This window comes from Cynocephalus volans, chromosome 17 (genome assembly GCF_027409185.1).
Source record: "Cynocephalus volans isolate mCynVol1 chromosome 17, mCynVol1.pri, whole genome shotgun sequence".
NCBI classification, from domain to species: Eukaryota; Metazoa; Chordata; class Mammalia; order Dermoptera; family Cynocephalidae; genus Cynocephalus; species Cynocephalus volans.
Genome location: NC_084476.1, coordinates 30,268,243 through 30,288,901, shown reverse-complemented (window position 1 = coordinate 30,288,901; position 20,659 = coordinate 30,268,243).

Here is a 20,659-nt window from a genome sequence, read left to right as displayed (position 1 = left end):
ATTAAGCAATAATTTCTTGTTATTCCTTCCCCCCACCAGTAACCTCTAGTCTACTTTTGTCTGACTTTTTTCTTAATTGACCCATAATAATCGTATATATATATTTATTTATATATATATGGAGTACAATATGATATTTGGGTACATTTATATGGTGTGCAATGATCATATCAGGGTATTTAGCATATTCATCACCTCAAACATTTATTACTTCTTTGTGTTGGGAACATTCAACATCTTCTCAACTAGCTGCTTGAAGTTGCACAGTAATTTGTTGCTGACTGTAATCTCCCTATATTGCTATAGCACACCAGATCTTATTCTTCCTATATCTTTATAATTTTGTGTCCATTGACCACCTTCTCCCCATGCCCCCCTCCTCTTCCCCTTACTAGTTAGTCTCTAGTAACCACTACTCTACTCTCTACTTCTATGAGATCAAATTTTTAGTTTCCACATGAATGAGAACATGTGGTATTTCTCTCTCTGTGCCTTGCTTGTTTCACTTGATATAATTTTCTCCAAGCTCATTCATGTTGCTGCAAATGGCAGAATTTCATTCTTTTTTTAATGGCTGAGTAGTATTCCATTTTTTATATATATATACGTATATATATATATGTGTGTATATATATATATATATGTATGTGTATATATATACACACACACACACCGCATTTTCTTTATCCAATCATCCATTGATAGACATTTAGGCTGGTTCCAAATCTTGGCTATAGTGAATAGAACCTCAGGAAACATAGGAGTGCAGGTGTCCCTTCGACTGTTGATTTCCTTTCCTTTGGATTTATACCCAATAGTGGAATTGCTGGATCATATGATAGTTCTATGTGTTTTTTGAGAAACCTCCATACTGTTTTCCATAATAGCTGTACTAATTTACATTCCCACAGGCAATGCTTAAGAGCTCGCCTCTCTGCATCCTCAACAGCGTTTGTTATTTTCTGTCTTTTTGATAATAGCCAGTCTAACTGGGGTGAGATAATGTCTCACTGTGGTTTTGATTTGCATTTCTCTTATGACTGGTAGTGCTGAGCATTTTTTCATGTGCTTGTTGGCCATTTGTATGTCTTCTTTTGAGAAATGTCTATTAGTTCCTTTGACCATTTAAAAATGGGATTATTTTTTTTTTACTATTCAGTTGTTTGAGTTCTTCGTATATCCTGGATATTAACCCCTTGTTGGATGCATAGTTTGCAAGTGTTTTCTCCCATTCTGCACATTGTCTTTGCTCTGTGGATTGTTTCCTTTGCTATGTGGAAGCTTTTTTGACATAATCCCATTTGTTTATTTTTGCTTTAGTTGCCTGTGCTTTAGAAATCTTCTTCATAAAATCTTTGCCCAGTCCTATGTCCTGAAGTGTTTCCCCTGTGTTTTCTTCTAGAAGTTTTATAGTTTTGGGTCTTACATTTAAGCCTTTAATCCATTTTGAGATAATTTTGGTATATGATAAGAGATAAGGATCTAGTTTCATTCTTCTATATATGCATCTCCAATTTTCCCAGCATCATTTATTGAAGAGACTGTCATTCCCCTGAGTATGTTCTTGATTCTTTGGTCAAAAATCACTTGGCTGTAGATACATGGATTTATTTCTGAATTCTCTACTCCATTCCATTGGTCTATGTGTCTATTTTTGTACCATGCTGTTTTGATTACTATGACTTTGTAGTATATTTTGAATCCAGGGGGTCTGATGCCTGCTGTTGTTTTGTTCTTTTTGCTAAGGATTGCTTTGGCTATTTGAGGTCTTTTGTTGTTCCATTTAAATGGTCATATTTAAAAAAAAATTCTGTTAAGTATGTCATTGTTGATTGATGAGGCTTACATTGAATCTGTAGATCACTTTGGGTAGTGCAGTCATTTTTGACAATATTTAATCCTCTAACCCATGAACATGGAATATCTTTCAATCTTTTGTGTCTTCTTTAAGTTTTTTAATCAGTGTTTTATAGTTTTCACTGTAGAGATCTTTCACCTCCTTGGTTAAGTTTATTCCTAGGTATTTTATTTTATTTTTTTGTTGCTATTGTATATAAGATTGCTTTCTTGATTTCTTTTTCTGCTAGTTTGTTATTGGTGTATAGAAATACTGTTGATTTTTGTATCCTGCAACTTTGCTGAATTTGTTTATCAGGTCTAGGAGTTTCTGGCTGAGTCTTTAGGTTTCTCTATATACAAAATCATGCCATCTGCAGACAAGGACAATTTCACTTCCTCTTTTCCAATTTGGGTGACCTTATTCCTTTCTCTTGTCTAAATGCTCTGGCTAAGACTTCCAGTACTATTTTGAAAAAAATGGTAAGAGCAGGCAGCCTTATCAGGAAAAGCTGAATGCTCTTTCCTGCTCAGTATAATGTTAGCTATGGGTTTGTCATATATAGTCTTTATTGTATTAAGATACTTTCTTTCTGTACCTGATTTGTTGAGATTTTTTTTAAAAATGAAGGGATGTTGAATTTTATTAAATGCTTTTTCTGTGTCTATTGAGATGATCATATTATTTTTCTTTCATTCTGTTTATGTGATGTATTACATTTATTGATTTGTATATATTGAAGCATCCTGTATCCCTGGGATAAATCCTACTTGATCATGGTGCATAATCTTTTTGATGTGCTGTTGGATTTAGTTTTCTAGTATTTTATTGAGGATTTTTGGTATTGTGTTCATTAGGGATACCGGCCTGTGGTTTTCTTTTTTGTTATGTCCTTGCCTGGTCTTGGTATCAAGGTAGTGCTGGTCTTGTTTGAAAAAATTCTATCCACTTAAAATTTTTGAAATAGTTTACGAAGTATTGGCATTATTTCTTTTTTAAATGTTTGGTAGAATTCAGCAGTAAAGCCATTTGGTCCTGGGCTTTCTTTTGTTGGGAAATTTTTATTACTGACTTGATCTTGTTTCTTGTTATTGATCTATTCAGATTTTTCATTTCTTCTTGGTTTAGTCTTGGTAGATCATATGTGTCCAGGTATTTATCCATTTCCTCTATGTTTTCTAATTTACTGGTGTATAACTGTTCATAATAATCTCTAGTGATCCTTTGTATTTTGCATATCTGATTTTATTTATTTGGATTTTTTTTCTTGGTTAGTTTGGTTTACCAATTTTGTTTTTATCTTTTTAAAAAACCAAATTTTTATTTGATTGATCTTTTGTATTTTTAGTCTCAATTTCATTCATTTCTACTCTGATTTTTATTATTTCTTTTCTTCTAATTATTTTGAGATTGTTTTGTTCTTTTCTAGTTCCCTGAGGTCCATTGTCTGGTTGTTTATATGAAATTTTTCTTTTTTTTTGATATAGGTATTTATTACTATAAGCTCTCCTCTTACTATTATTTTGGATTTAGCCCATAGGTTTTTCTCTGTTGTGTTTTTGACTTCACTAGTTTCAATAATTTTTAAAAGTTTTCTTCTTAATCTCTTCTTTGACCCATTGATCATTCAGGAGCATGCTGTTTATTTTCCAGGTATTTGGGTCGTTTTGAAAGTTCCTCTTGTTACTCATTTTTAGTTTTATTCCAGAAAAAATATGGTCAGAAAAAATTATTCCCTACCTGAAGTAGCAAAGATTTTCTCCTTTGTTTTCTCTATTTTTTAAAAATTTACATCCCATTAAGTCTATGGATAATTTTGATTATTTTTTGTTTATGATATAATGTAAGGATCAAGTTTATTTTCCCACCTATGGATATACAGATGTTCCAGCACAATCTGGTGAAAAGAATTTCCTTTCTTCGTTAAATTACCTCAGCACTTCCGTTGAAAATTAATTGACCTTATATGTGTGAATCTTGTTTTTTTCTTTGTCTTTTTAAAAAATTTTAACTTCTCAATATACATTGTAGTTGATTTTTGTGTCCCTTTACCCACTCCTCTTTCCACCCTCCCTCTCTCCGCTCCCCCAACTACATCATATCTGTTTAGTTGTCTTAACAAGTTCCAGGAATTATTGTGATTGTTGTATCTTCTTCCCCCATCTTTATTTGTTTGTTTGTTTATTTATTTATTTATTTATTTATTTATTTATTTATTTATTTATTTATTTATTTATTTATTTATAGCTCCCACAAATAAGTGAGAACATATGGTATTACTCATTCTGTGCCTGACTTGTTTCACTTAATATAATTTTCTCTAAGTCCATCCATATTGTTCCGAATGTTAGTATTTCATTCTTTTTTATAGCAGAGTAGTACTCCATTGTGTAGATATACCACAGTTTCCTTATCCACTCATCTAATGATGGACATTTGGGCTGATTCCAACTCTTAGCTATTGTAAATAGTGCTGCAATAAACATATGAGTACAGGTACACCACTGGCACAATGATTTCCATTTCTCTGGGTATATTCTCAGGAGTGGAATACCTGGGTCATATGGTAGATCTATCTGCAATTATTTGAGGAATCTCCATACCATTTTCCATAAAGGCTGCACCATTTTGCAGTCCCATCAACAGTGCATGAGAGTTGCTTTTTCTCCACAACCTCATCAGCATTTATCATTCTCAGTCTTTTGGATATTAGCCATTCTAACTGGAGTGAGATGGTAACTCAAAGTGGTCTTGATTTGCATTTCCCAGATGCTGAGTGATGTTGAGCATCTTTTCATGTGTCTGTAGGCCATTCGCATATCTTCCTTTGAGAAATGCCTATTCAGCTGCTCTGCCCACTTTTAAATTGGGTTATTTGGTTTTTTGCTGTAAAGTTGGTTGAGTTCCTTGTGTATTCTGGATATTAATCCTTTTCAGATGTATATCTTGCAAATATTTTCTCCCACTCAATTGGTTGTCTTTTCACTCTGTTGATTGTTTCTTTTGCCGTGCAGAGGCTTTTTAGTTTGATATAATCCCATTTGTTTATTTTTTCTTTGGTTGCTTGAGCTTATGGGGTTGTACTCATGAAGCCTGTACCCACTCCTACTTCCTGCAGTGTTTCCCCTATGTTATCTTTAAGGAGTTTTATAGTTTCTGGATGTATGTTTAATTCTTTAATTCATTTTGAATTGATATTGGTATGTGGTGAGAGGTATGGGTCTAGTTTCATTTTCCTACATATGAGTATTCAGTTTTCCCCACACCATTTGTTGAAGAGGCAGTCTCTTCATCGGTGTGTGGGCTTGCTGCCTTTGCCAAAGATCAGATGGCTGTAGGTGTATGGGTTGATTTCTTGGTTCTCTATTCTATTCCATCAGTCTGTGTGTCTGTTTTTAAGCCTGTACCATGCTGTTTTGGTTACTATAGCTTTGCAATATAGTTTAAAGTCAGGTAGTGTTATGCCTCCAGCTTTATTTTTTTTTGCTCAGAATTGCTCTGGCTATGCATGGTCTTTTGTTATTCCATATAACTGTCTGGATAGTTTTTTCCATTTCTGAGACAAATAGCATTGAAATTTGATGGGGATTGCATTGAATCTGTAGATCACTTTGGGTAATGTGGACATTTTCACAATGTTAATTCTTCTGATTCAAAAGCATGGGATATCTTTCCATCTTCTTGTGTCCTTTTTAATTTTTCTCATCAGTGGTTTGTAGTTCTCTTTGTAGAGCTTTTTCACATCCTTGGTTAACTTTATTCTTCAGTATTTTATTTTTTTGGTGGCTATTGTAAATGGGCTAGCTTTCTTGATTTCTTTTTCTTCATGTTCACTGTTGGAGTATAGAAATGCTACTGATTTTTCTGTGTTGATTTTGCATCCTGCAACTTTGCTGAAATCATTTGTCAACTCTAGGAGTTTTTTGGTAGAGGCTTTAGGCTGTTCAGTATACAGGATCATATCATCTGCAAACAGGGAGAGTTTGACTTCATCTTTTCCAATCCGGATGCCCTTTATTTCCTTCTTTGTTGGGAGCCCTCTGATAACAGCTTCAATCTCTTTTATTGTTATTGGTCTGTTCAGATTTTGTACATATTCTTGCATCAGTTTTGGTATTTTGTATGTGTCCAGAAATTTATCCATTTCCTCCAGATTTTCAAATCTGTTGGTGTATAGTTGTTTGTAGTGGTATCTAATCATTCCTTGTATTTCTGAGGTGTCAGTTGTAACATCACCTTTTTCATTTCTAATTTTTGTTATTTGGGTCTTCTCTCTTCTTTTCTTAGTTAGCCTTGCTAAAGTTTTATCAATTTTATTTATCTTTTCAAAAAACCAACTATTTGTTTCATTGATCTTTTGTATTGTTTTTTGGGTTTCTATTTCATTTAGTTCTGCTCTGATCTTAATTATTTCTTTCCATTTACTAACTCTGTGTTCGGGTTGTTCTTGTTTTTCTAGTTCTTTAAGAGGAAATGCTAGGTAGTTTATTTGCCATCTTATCATTCTTCTGAAGTAAGCATTTAATGTGATAAATTTCCCCCTTAGTACTCCTTTAGCAGTATCCCACAGGTTTTGGTACAGTGTGTTGGTATTTTCATTAGTTTCAAGAAATTTTCTGATTTCATGTTTAATTTTTTCTTGGACCATGATGGAGTTTGCATGTGTTGTCCCCTCCAAAACTCATGTGGAAATTTGATTCCCCATGTGGCAGTGTTGGAAATTGATTGCATCATGGGGGCATATCCCTCGTGAATGGATTAATGCTCTCCTTGGGGGTGGGGGGATTAATGAGTGAGTTCTCACTCTATTAATTCCTGTGAGTGCTGGTTTTTTTTTTTTTTTCATTTTATTATGTCGATATACATTGTGGCTGATTATTGTTGCCCATCACCAAAACCTCCCTCCCTCCTCCCTCCCACTCAACCCAAACAATATCCTTTCTGTTTGCTTGTCGTATCAACTTCAAGTAATTGTGGTTGTTATATCCTCTCCCCACCCCCCGTTTTTTTTTTTTTGTGTGTGTGTGTGTGTGAATTATATATGAATTTTTAGCTCCCACCAATAAGTGAGAACATGGTATTTCTCTTTCTGTGCCTGACTCGTTTCACTTAATATAATTCTCTCAAGGTCCATCCATGTTGTTGTAAATGGCAGTATTTCATTCCTTTTTATAGCTGAGTAGTATTCCATTGTGTAGATGTGCCATATTTTCCGTATCCACTCATCTGTTGGTGGATATTTGGGCTGGTTCCAACTCTTGGCTATTGTAAAGAGTGCTGTGATGAACATTGGGGAACAGGTATACCTTCGACTTGATGATTTCCACTCCTCTGGGTATATTCCCAACAGTGGGATGGCTGGGTCGTATGATAGATCTATCTGCAATTGTTTGAGGAACCTCCATACCATTTTCCATAGAGGCTGCATCATTTTTCAGTCCCACCAACAGTCTATAAGAGTTCCTTTTTCTCCACAGCCTCGCCAGCATTTATTGTTGAGAGTCTTTTGGATTTTAGCCATCCTAACTGGGGTTAGATGGTATCTCAGTGTGGTTTTGATTTGCATTTCCCGGATGCTGAGTGATGTTGAGCATTTTTTCATATGTTGTTGGCCGTTTGCATATCTTCCTTAGAGAAATGCCTACTTAGCTCTTTTGCCCACTGTTTAATGGGGTTGCTTGCTTTTTCTTGTAAAGTTGTTTGAGTTCCTTATATATTCTGGATATTAATCCTTTGTCAGATGTATATTTTGCAAATATTTTCTCCCACTCTGGTGGTTGTCTTTTAACTCTGTTAATTGTTTCTTTTGCTGGGCAGAAGCTTTTTAGTTTGATATAATCCCATTTGTTTATTTTTCCTTTGGTTGCCTGTGCTTTTGGGGTCATATTCATGAAGTATGTGCCCAGTCCTATTTCCTGAAGTGTTTCTCCTATGTTTTCTTTAAGAAGTTTTATTGTTTCAGGGTGTATATTTAAATCCTTAATCCATTTTGAGTTGGTTTTAGTATACGGTGAGAGGTATGGATCTAGTTTTATTCTCCTGCATATGGATATCCAGTTATCCCAGCACCATTTGCTGAAGAGGCAGTCCCTTCCCCAGTGAATAGGCTTGGTGCCTTTGTCAAAGATCAGATGGCAGTAAGTGTGTGGTTTGATTTCTGGATTCTCTATTCTATTCCATTGATCACTGTGTCTGTTTTTATGCCAGTACCACACTGTTTTGGATATTATAGCTTTGTAGTATAGCTTAAAGTCGGGTAGTGTTATGCCTCCAGCTTAATTTTTTGTTGCTCAGCATTGCTTAGGCTACGGAAGGTCTTTTATCATTCCATATAAATGTCTGGATAGTTCTTTCCATTTCTGAGAAAAATGTCTTTGGAATTTTGATGGGGATTGCATTGAATTTGTATATCACTTTGGGTAGTATGGACATTTTCACTATGTTGATTCTTCCAATCCAAGAGCATGGGATATCTTTCCATCTTCTTGTATCCTCTCTGATTTCTCTCAGCAGTGGTTTGTAGTTCTCATTATAGAGATTTTTCACGTCCTTGGTTAACTCAATTCCTAAGTATTTTATTTTTTTGGTGGCTATTGTAAATGGGCAGGCTTTCTTGATTTCTCGTTCTGCATATTCACTATTGGAGAAAAGAAATGCTACTGATTTTTGTGTGTTGATTTTGTATCCTACTACTGTGCTGAAGTCATTTATCAATTCCAAGAGTTTTTTTGTAGAGGTTTTATGCTGTTCGGTATATAGGATTGTGTCATCTGCAAACAGGGACAGTTTGACTTCATCTTTTCCAATCTGGATGCCCTTCATTTCCTTCTCTTCTCTGATTGCTCTGGCTAGTAGTTCCAACACCATGTTGAATAGGAGTGGTGAGAGTGGGCATCCTTGTCTAGTTCCTGTTCTTAAAGGAAAAGCTTTCAGCTTTTCCCCATTCAGGATGATATTGGCAGTGGGTTTGTCATATATGGCTTTAATTATGATGAAATACTTTCCCTCTATACCTAACTTATAGAGGGTCTTTGTCATGAATGAGTGCTGAAATTTATGAAATTCTTTTCAGCATCTATAGAGATGATCATATGGTCCTTGTGTTTGACTTTATTAATACGGTGTATCACATTTATTGATTTGCGTATGTTGAACCAACCTTGCATCCGTGGGATGAATCCCACTTGATCGTGGTGAATAATTTTACGTATGTGTTGCTGTATTCTGTTTGCTAGTATTTTAGTGAGGATTTTTGCATCTATATTCATCAAGGATATCAGCCTGTATTTTTCTTTTTTGGTTATATCTTTACCTGGTTTTGGTATCAGGATGATGTTTGCTTCATAGAATGAGTTTGGGAGATTTGCTTCTGTTTCAATCTTTTGGAATAGTTTGTAAAGAATCGGTGACAATTCCTCTTTGAATGTTTGGTAAAATTCTGCTGTGAATCCATCTGGTCCTGGGCTTTTCTTTATTGGGAGCCTTCTGATAACAGCTTCAATCTCCTTTATTGTTATTGGTCTGTTCAAATTTTCTACGTCTTCATGGTTCAGTATTGGGAGCTTGTGTGTGTCCAGAAATTCATCCATTTCCTCCAGATTTTCAAATTTGTTGGTGTATAGTTGTTTATAGTAGTCTCGAATGATTCCTTGTATTTCAGATGAATCAGTTGTAATATCGCCTTTTTCATTTCTAATTTTTATTATTTGAGTCTTCTCTCTTCTTTTTTTTTGTTAGCCATGATAATGGTTTGTCAATTTTATTTATCTTTTCAAAAAACCAACTTTTTGATTCATTGATCTTTTGAATTGTTTTTGGGTTTCAATTACATTCCTTTCTGCTCTGATCTTAATGATTTCTTTCCGTCTGCTAACTTTAGGTTTGGATTGTTCTTGTTTTTCTAGCTCTTTAAGGTGAAGTGTTAGGTTGTTCACTTGCCATCTTTCCATTCTTCTGAGGTGAACATTTAATGCAATACATTTCCCCCTTAATACTGCTTTTGCAGTATCCCACAGGTTTTGGTATGATGTATCATTATTTTCATTAGTTTCAATAGATTGTTTGATTTCCTGCTTGATTTCTTCTTAGACCCATATGTCATTAAGTAGAATGCTGTTTAATTTCCATGTGTTTGTATAGTTTCCAGAGTTTCATTTGTTATTAAATTCTAGTTTTAATCCATTGTGGTCTGAGAAAATACATGGGATAATTCCAATTTTTTAAAAATTTATTGAGACTTGATTTGTGACCTAATATGTGATCTATCCTGGAGAATGATCCATGTGCTGATGAGAAGAATGAATATTCTGAGGTTGTTGGATGGAATGTTCTGTAGATATCTGCCAATTCCAATTGGTCTAGAATATTGTTTAGATCTTGTGTTTCTCTACTGATTCTTTGCCTAGATGATCTGTCTAATATTGACAGTGGGGTGTTCAGGTCCCCTGCTTTTATGGTATTAGTGTCTATTTCCTTCTTTAGGTCTAATAGAGTTTGTTTTATAAATCTGGCTGCTCCAACATTGGGTGCGTACATATTTATGATTGTTATGTCTTCTTGATGGATCAGTCCTTTAATCATTAAGTAGTGTCCCTCATTGTCTCTTTTTATGGTTTTTAGTTTAAAGTCTATTTTGTCAGATATAAGAATAGCTACTCCAGCTCGTTTTTCTTTTCTGTTTGCATGGTAAATCTTTTTCCATCCTTTCACTCTTAGTCTATGTGAGTCTTTATGGGTGAGGTGGGTTTCTTGTAGGCAGCATATAGTTGGGTCCTCCTTTTTAATCCAGTCAGCCAGTCTGTGTCTTTTGATTGGGGAATTTAAGCCTTTTACATTAAGAGTTGTTATTGAAAGGTGTTGATTTATTCCTAGCATTTTATTGGTTGTTTGGTTGTCTTTGGTGTCTTTTGTTCCTTGTTTTCTGATTTATTGTTTGTTTTCTGTGTTTGTTGGTTCCTTAGGTTGTAGATAGCGTTTTTGTTTGTTTGTTTTCTCTTCATGAATGCCATTTTTATTATACTAGTGGGTTTTGATTTTTCTTGTGTTTTTATGGCAGTGGTAGTTATTTTTCAGGAACCAAACCCAGTACTCCCTTGAGGATTTGTTGTAAGGGTGGTCGTGTGGTAGTGAACTCCCGCAGTTTTTGTTTGTCTGTGAAATATACTATTTGCCCTTCATTTCGGAAGGGTAGCCTTGCAGGGTAGAGTATTCTTGGCTGGCAATCTTTGTCTTTTAGTATTTTGAATATACCATCCCATTCCTTTCTAACTTTTAGGGTTTGTGATGAAAAGTCTGATGTTAGCCCTATTGGGGCTCCCTTATAGGTGATTTGATGCTTCTCTCTTGCAGCTTTTAAGATTGTCTCTTTGTCTCTGAGTTTTGCCAATTTGACTATAACATGTCTTGGAGAGGGCCTTTTGGGGTTGAATACCTTTGGAGATCGTTGAGCTTCCTGGATCTGAAGATCTGTGATTTTTTCTATACCTGGGAAGTTTTCTGCCACTATTTTGTTGAATATGTTTCCAATGCAATCTCCGTTTTCCTCCCCTTCTGGAATACCCATGACTCGGATATTTGAGCGCTTAACGTTGTCTGATATCTCTCTCAGATTTCTTCAATGTCTTTGATACTTTTTTCTTTCTTTTTGTCTGCTTGTGTTATTTCAAACAGCCCATCTTCAAGTTCAGAGGTTTTCTCTTCAACTTTGACAAGCCTGCTGGTTAAACTCTCCATTGTGTTTTTTATTTTGCTGAATAACTTCTTCAGTTCAGCAAGTTCTGCTACATTTTTTTTCAGGACACTGATTTCCTTGCACATTTCCTCTTTCAGGTCCTGTATACTTTTCCTCATTTCATCATGATGTCTAGCTGAGTTTTCTTGTATCTCATTCAGTTTCCTTAGAATTATCACTTGAAATTCCTTGTCAGTCATTTCAAGAGCTTCTTGTTCTATAGGATCTAGAGTTTGAGATTTATTAACTTTTGGTGGTGTACTTTCTTGATTTTTTGTGTTTCTGGTTTCTTTTTTTTGATGTTTATTCATTGTGGCATGGGGTTTCACAGTCCACCGGTTTGAGACTATTGACTAACTAAGATGTTGCTGTGGTTGCCAATTTGCTATGGCTACCTCCGTGACTGCTCAGTTGGCCTTTAGTGCCTAGTGTGTATGGTTGCCTTCGGTCTTGGGCCTCTTCGGGGAGCCACCTTTCTGGTCAGCTTGGACTCTGCTGGGCTGGTGGATCATGTACCACAGGGTGTGTGATCTCTGTTGAGCTTTCATTTCCCGTGCAGGACTTCTTCCTGTTCTGTGTTCTCTGGCCCGGGCTGTTGGATTGTTCAGTGGCAACCCCACAGGGTGTGTTGTTTCTGTCGAGTCTCCACCTCCCTGTTCGCACGTCTCCCGGCTCTGTGCACACTGGGCTGGACTGGGATGTGTCTTCTGCAACCCTCGTCTATCAGCTGGGCCTTCAAGTCCCTGCTTGGCTCCGCCTCACCCAGGAAGTCTACCAGGTTTCTGCTAGGCACAGACGACTGGTCGCTCTGGGTGCCTTTGTAGCACTCTGTAGATCTTTCTCGGGACTTATCACCTTCCTGCTGGTATCGCGGTTATTTGTGTACTTGTCTTATCTCCAACACCTGGGCGTGAGCTCCTTAGTGGAGGAGCCTGCAGCACACGGTTCACCTTTGTATCCCCCCGGCACGGACGAGTCCAGTGCCTGCCTGCAGACAGCTCTCTGGCAGGTTTAAGCGGACTTGGGAACTCTTCTACCACACTATTCCCAACCAGAAATTGGTTAGGCGTTTTTCCAAACTGGTGGCCGCAGAGATGGTATCTGCCTCCCAGTAATAGGAAGTTTACTGGGGGCCAGTAATAGGAAGTTTACCCGGGGCCGGAGTCCAGGGTGTGGTGGAGTGACAGTCGGCCCCGCCCGTACTTCCTTGCCCTCCTGACACTGGCCGGGGACGCCCCACGCCACCAGCCCCGCCAGAGAACCGCGGAAGGAGTGGGAGGGGAGGCCAGCCCGCAGGCCCCTGGAAGCCCCCCTCTGGGGCAAGCAAGTGGGAAGGCTCAGTGAGGAGCCGAGCCGGGCCAGAGCTGCCACCACCTGAGAAAATGGAGGCATCCCCGGGGCAGTGAGTGGCCCAGTGATGCAGGCGGAAGCCGGGTGGGTGTCAGCCCCCCGAGGAGGGCTGGGCCAGGGGTCACTCACAGGGCTGTTCCAGGTTGGGCGCTCACTCTCTGCCTCTGGTTTGTCGCCTTCCCCGTTCTCGGTTCCCGCCACCTCGGGCTGCTTGCTCGGTCCCGCGGCGCGGCTCGGGCGCTCCCAGGAATCTTCTTTTATGCTGGCCTGAAACCTCGAATCATGAATAGAGTAGCTGGCCGCCTTCAGCGTGTCCCCGGACTCCAGGATCCTGTCTGCATCCACAGCAGCCCTGGCACTGTGTTCCCTGTTTAGAGACTCGCTTTTGTAGCAACGAAACAGTTCTTTTCCTGTTCCATACTTCAATGCTGTTGCCTGTAAACGAGGCAGCCTCTCCTGCCGAGGGCAAAGTGGCGGTCAGCCCTCACGACCAGCCACCAGCAGCGGTCCTCCCTTAAGAGATGGCAAGAGGAAGGACCACAAGTTTCCTGGCTGCCTTAGGCCCAGTAGCCACCTTTTCCACCTCAGCTACTCTGTGCCAACTGCCGCAGCCACTGCCATCTTGAAACCCCACTGGTTGTTTTAAAAGACCCTAGCACCTCCTCTCTCTCTTGCTTCCTCCTGACTTGTGATCTGCTTGTACCTTTCTGCCATGAGTAGAAGCAGCCTGTGGCCCATGCCAGATTCAGCTGTCCCAGAATTGTAAGCCAAACAAACCTCTGTTCTTTATACATTACCCAGTTTTAGGTATTTCTGTTATAGCAATGCAAAATGTACTAATACAAACCCATATGTCATTAAATAGAATGTTGTTAAATTTCCATGTGTTTGTATATTTTCCAGAGTTTCGTTTGTTATCAATTTCTAATTTTAATCCATTGTGATCCGAAAAAAATACACAGAATAATTTCAATTTTTTGAATATGTTGAGACTTGTTTTGTGTCCTTATATGTGGTCTATCCTGGAGAATATGCCATGTGTTGATCAGACGAATGTATATTCTGAGGTTGTTGGATGGAATGTTCTGTAAATATCTGCCAAGTACAATTGGTCTAAAGTGTTGTTTCAATCTTGTGTTTCTCTATTGATTTTTTGCCTAGACGATCTGTCCAATGTTGAGAGCGGGGTTTCAGGTCTCCTGCTATTGTGGTGTTAGTGTTTATCTCATTCTTTAGATCTAATAGTGTTTGCTGTATAAATCTCTCTGCTCCAGCCAGATTTGGATGCATATATATTTATGATTGTTACATAATCTTGATGGATAGATCATTTATCATTACATAGTGGCTTTCTTTATTTCTTTTTATGGTTTTTTCTTTAATGTCTATTTGATCTGAAATAAGAATAGCTACTCCAGCTCGTTTTTGATTTCTATTTGCATAGTATATCTTTTTCCATCCTTTCACTCTTAGTCTATGTGTGTCTTTACAGGTGAGGTGAGTCATTTGAAGGGAGCATATTGTTGGGTCCATCTTTTTAATCCAGTCAGTCTATGTCTTTTGAGTGGGAAATTTAATCCTTTTACATTTACAGTGATTATTGAAAGGTGTTGATTTACTCCTTGCATCTTATTTATTTTTGTTTAGATGTCTTAAGTATCTTTTGTTCCTTTCTTTCTGATTTTGTTTTTCTTCTGTGATTGTTGGTTTTTTGTGGTGGTAGATAAATTATTTTTTCTCTTTATTGTTAGCATTTTTGTTTTACTGGTAGTTTTTTTTCTTCCTTGAGTATTCATGACAGTGATGGTTGTTTTTCAGGTATCAAACTGAGTACTCCCTTGAGAATTTCTTGTAAGTCTGGTTGTGTGGTGGTGAACTCCTGCAGTTTTTGTTTATCAGAGAAATATACTATTTGTCCTTCATTTTGGAAGGATAGCCTTGATGGGTAAAGTATTCTTGGCTGGCAATTTTTGTCCTTTAATATTTTGAATATATCATCCCATTCTTTTCTGGCTCTTAGGGTTTCTGATGTAAAGTCTGATGTTAATGTGATTGGGGCTTCCTTATAGGTGACTTGCCACTTCTCTCTTTCAGCTTTTAATATTCTCTCTTTGTCTTTGAGTTTTGCCTTTTTGACTATAACATGTCTTGGACAGGACCTTTTTGGGTTGAATATGTTTCATGATCTTTGGGCCTCCTTAATCTGAAGACCTGTGACTTTCCCCATACCTTGGAAGTTTTCTGCTATTATTTTGCTGAATACATTTTTAATGCCATTTCCTTTTTCATCCCCTTCTGGCATACCCAGGATTCAGATATTTGTGCACTTAAGGTTGTCTGTTTTCTCTCTTAGATTTTCATCCATTTTAAAAATTCTTTTTTCTTTTTTCTGGTCTGCCTGTGTTAATTCAAACAGCCTGCCTTCAAGGTCAGAAATTCTCTCTTCTGCTTGTTCTAGCCTGCTGATTAGACTCTCTGTTGTGTTTTTTATTTTGTTGAATGAATCCTTCAGCTCCACAAGCTCTGCTACATTCTTTTTCAGGGTATTGATTTCTTTTCACATTTCTTCTTTCAGGTCCTGTATATATTTTTGTCATTACATTGTGTTGTCTAACTGAGTTTTCTTGTTTCTCATTTAGTTTTCTTAGAATTATTTGTCGAAATTCCTTGTCAGTCATTTCAAGGATGTCCTATTTTGTAGGATGTAGAGCTTGAGAGTTATTATTTTCCTTTGGTGGTGACGTACTTTCTTGATTTTTCATATTTCTGGTATCTTTCCTTTGGTGTTTGTCATTGTGGCAGGGGTCTCATGGTCCACTTGTTCCACCCTGATATCTGTCCTGGATCATGAATGGACTGCCAATTCTGAGCAGTGGGGACTATTCTAGGCTGGGGGTCCCATGGTGCTTGTCTGTTCTGTTGCAGCTGATTCAGGCATGTCAGCCTGGTGACTCTCAGGCCTCTCTGGGCAGTGGGGACTGGCCTGTGCTGGGGGTATTGTGGCACCTGCTTGCTCCAGCATGGCTGAGTTGGGGCACATGGGCCTGGAAGCTTTTGGACCTCTCTTGGTAGGGGAGACTGGCCTGGGCTGAGGGTCCCATGGAGCCTGCCTGTTCTGGCATGGCTGACTCAGGGTGTATTGAGTCTAGTTTTTGATTTTCTATTCTGCACAGATTGTTCTAAGTATTTATCTTTTTGTTACTACCAGACTGTTTTGATAACTGTGTTTAGAGTAAGTCTTGAAATTAGGTAGTGTATGTATGACAAGTTTATTCTTTTTCAAAAGTGTTTTTTATTTTCTAAGTCTTTTTGATTATGATATAATACTTATCCTCAACTTGTAATTTTCTACAAAAAAGTCTGGCTGAAGTTTTTATTGGCATTATGTTGAAAATACAGATAAATTTGGAGACATCTTAGTTAAATCAAGTTTTCTCATCCATGAACATGGTATATCTCTTCATTTTTTGATCTTTGCTAATTTCTCTCAGCAATACTTTGTTCTTTTTGGTGTAGAAATCTTATTTGACTCACTTATTCTTAAGGATATTACAGTTTTTAGGTATTTTTATAAATGCAATTTAAAAAATTTGTGTTTCAATAGTATGCTGCTGGTATATTAAAATTCAATTAGTCTTGGTTTTAACCTTAATTTTTAAAATTTTTATTCTATTTCCTAAGATCTAGCTAAATTCACTCATTAGTTTTAATAGTTTTTTGTATCATCCTGAGGATTTTCTACGTAAATAATCACACTGTCTGCAAAAAAAAGACAGTTTTACTGCTTCCTTTCTGATCTTCGTGTCTTTCAATTTTTCTTAATTTATTGTAATTACTAGCACCAACAGTATTGAATAGAACTGGTGAGAGCAGACGTCATTGATTTCTTTCTGATCTTAATGAGAAAACATTCATTATTTCATGATGAAATATAATATTAGCTGTAACTTTTTTTCCTGGATTTTCTTTACCACATAGAGGAAGTTTCCTTGTATTTATAGTTTGTTGAGAATTTTTGGTATAAATGCGTGTGAAATTTTGTCAGTTGCTTTTCTTCTGTGTAATTTGAGATAATTGTATGGTTTTTCTTCTTTATTTTGTTAATATGGCAAATTGCATTGGTTTCTTTTTAAATGTTAAACTAGCCTTGCATTTCTGTGATAAATTCCACTTAGTCATGATATACTTATTATTCCTGTGTTGTATGGCTGGATTTGATTTGCTAAAAGTTTGTTAAGTGTTTTTGCATCTATATTTGTGAAAGATATGGTTCTGTGGCTTTTTTATTGTAATACCTTATATGGTTTTGGTATCAGGATAATGTTGCCCTTTTCTCAATTTTCTGAAGAAGTTTGTGTAGAATTGTTACTTTTTCTTCCTCATACTTTTGGTAGAATTCACCAGTAGGGACTTCTTGGCCTGGAGGTATTTTTTTTTCTTTTTTTTAAATAGAAAGGGGTTTTTAAGAAGAAATTTAATTTCTTTAATATATATCATGTTAACTATTTCATCTTGATTGTCCTTTTCTAGTTTTCAAGGAATATATTTATTTCATTTAATTTGTCTTTTTTCCCTGAAACTGTTCATAATTTTTCTTGTCTTTTTAATATTTGTAGTGTCTGTAGTTATAACCCCTTTTTCATTACTTATATTGGCCATTTGTGTCTCATTTCCTGCTCTACCACCAGCTCCAACTCAGTCCACCTAAGAGTTTAGGAATTTGGTTGTTTTTTTTTCTTTTAACTTAAATCAAAGAACCAGCTTTGGCTTATTAATTGTATTTACTGTTTATTTTATATTTCATTGAATTTTGCTTTTAATTTTATTTCCTTTCTTCTACCTACTTTGGGTATATTTTGCTCTGTTTTTTTTTCCAGCTTCTTAAGGTCATTGCTTGTGGATCTTTCCTTTTTTCTAACTAAACATTTAAAACCATAAATTTCCCTTTAAACCCTGCTTTGGTAACATTTCACAAATATTTGTATGTTGTGTTTTCACTATCATTTCATCAAATATTTTCTAATTCTGTGATTTCTTGTTTGACCCATGGATTATTAAGAAGTCTGCTGTCCAATTTTCAAACATTTGTAATTATCTTAGCTATATTATTTTTATTAATTTCTAATTTAATCTTTTAGTGGTCAAGAAGACACTTTGTATAACTTCAATCTTTCAAAATTTATTGAAACTTGTATTATGTATTTATTTGTTTTTTTCTAGTCATTATTTTTTATAATTTGCCAAAAGAGGAATGTTAAATTCTCCCATTGTGATTGTAGCATCATCCATTTCTCCCTTTAATCTTGTCAATTTTAATTATTGTACTTTAAGGCTCTGTTATTAGCTACATGAACATTTATGATTTCTATGCCTTCCAGATGAATTAATCCTTTTATTAGTATGAAAAGCTCTTCATTATTTTTGGCAAAACTCTTGAGATCTATTTTATCTGATATTATTACAGCCATTGCAGTCTTATTATGGTGACTCTTTACATGGTATATTTTTTTCTGTCCATTTACTTTCAACCTTTTTAGTATATTTAAAACGTGTCTCATATAGATAGTATGTAGTTGGGTCTTGATATTTTAAAAATCCATCCTAATGTTCTTTGACTTTTAATTGAAGTGTTTAGCTTATTAACATTTAATATGGTTATTTATATGGTTGAATTTAAGTTGCCATTTTATTCTTTATGTGTTTTTAATCTCTCTCATCTCACCACTTCCTTATCCTGCCCCCTTTGAATTATTTCAGTATCTTTATTTCCATTTTAGAAAATATATTGGTTTGAAGTTATACTCTGTGCATTAAAAAATGTTTGCTGTATACATTCTTAACATTTCACAGTGTATGTAGTGTTACTATAATAAGCAGAAATATTGTAATGTATATGTCCATTAACTCTCCATTCTACCACCCTTTAAGTTATAATTGTCATATATATCACATCTAAGTGCATTATAAATTCCACAAGACAATGTTATAAGTTTTGCTCTGAACAATCACTTATATTCTAAAGAAATTAAAAGAAAAAAGTATTTTATATTTACCCATATATTTACCGCTTATATGATACTCTCCTTTCATTCCTGAAAACCCAAGATTCCTTCTGGTGTCATTTTCTTCAACCTGAAGTATTTTTACTACAGTCTTGGTGGCAACAAATTCCCTGAGTTTTTTATTATATAAAAAGTCTTTACTTCACTTTCATTTTTGAAGGATATTTTGCTGCATTTAGAAGTCTGAGTTGGTAGTTATTTTCTTTAAACACATTAAAGCATTAAAGATGTTCTGCTGTCTTCTAGCCTCCATGGTTTCTGGTGAAAAGTTTGTGATAATTTTTGTTATTGTTCTTCTATATGTAATGTGATGTTTTCCTCTGGCTGCTTTCAAACCTTCCTCTTACCTTTGTTGGTCAGAAGTTTGTCTATAATGTGCCTAACACGAATTTCTTTAAGCTAATCCTCTTTGAGGTTTTTTGAGCTTCCCAAATCTTTAAAATGACATCTTTCAAAAATTTGTGACATTTTCTGGTATTTTTCTTTTTCTGCCCCATTCTCTTTCTCAGTGAGACATTTAAAAATTATTTTGCAGGACCCTGAGGTTTTGTTCATTATTTTCAATCTTAAAAAAAAAAGCTCTCTTACTTGAATTGAATGACTTCTATTGATCCATCTTCAAATTCACAGACCATTTTCCTTCATCTCCATTTTGCTATTAGACCCATTCATTGAACTTTTAATTTCAGATGTTTTATTTTCCAGTACTAAATTTTTCTTTTGTGTTGTGTATATGTATATATATTTTCTGCTGAGATTTCTTGTCTTTTCATTCATTATGGGTGTATTTTCCTTGATTTCAATAGCTATTTTTAAATTCCTTTCCTGATAATTCTAACAATTCCAACATATGGGCCATCTTGAGGTTGTCATCTATTGTTTGCATTTTTCCTTGAGACTGGATCATATTTTTCAGGCTCTTTATATGTTGAGTAATTTTACATTATATTCTTGATGCTGTGAATGCTGTATTGTAGGGACTCTGGATTTTGTTACATTGCTCTAAAAAGTGCTGGTGTTTTGTTTTATTAGGCAACTAATTTAGTTTGACTTAAACTAAAAACTGTAATACCTTTAGCAAGTGAAGTTTAGTTCTGTAAGGCTTAACTGTTATTTGCTTCCCATTTGGCTCACTTATACATAGTTCAGGTATAAGCCAGAGACTTGGACTGAACTTAAGCACAGAAATTGGTGTTCTCTTTTTGTGGCTTTCTTCTCCCTTCACTCTCTAGTTGTTCAGTTTCCCTGGAATTTTCTCTGTGGTTCCTCCAGTCAGAAAAGTAGCAGACTTTTTCTTGGAGCTTCAACCATGCCACCTTGGCCATGATTCTGGCTTTCTTCAGGGCATACCTGCAAAAACTGGAGTTCACCTTCTGCTTGTTTCTTGCTACAAGTTTGATTGCCCTCCAAAGTATGTTTTTTTTTTTCAGTTTCTGGAGCCCTCGTATGTTTATATTTTTTCTTCCAGCATTTATAGATGTTACTTATGGCAGGATGCATTGTCAGACACTCCTTCATGTCAAAAGCAAAACTTTGTGCTTTGTGTCTTATCCTTGGAGGTGCTTCCATTATTAATTCCCATTTTACTTGAGCTAGCTTTATTACATTTCTGTTTCTTGTGAAACTATACAGAAGTCATTAATTATGGAATCCAGGACTACTATAGACTTGGCAGAATGG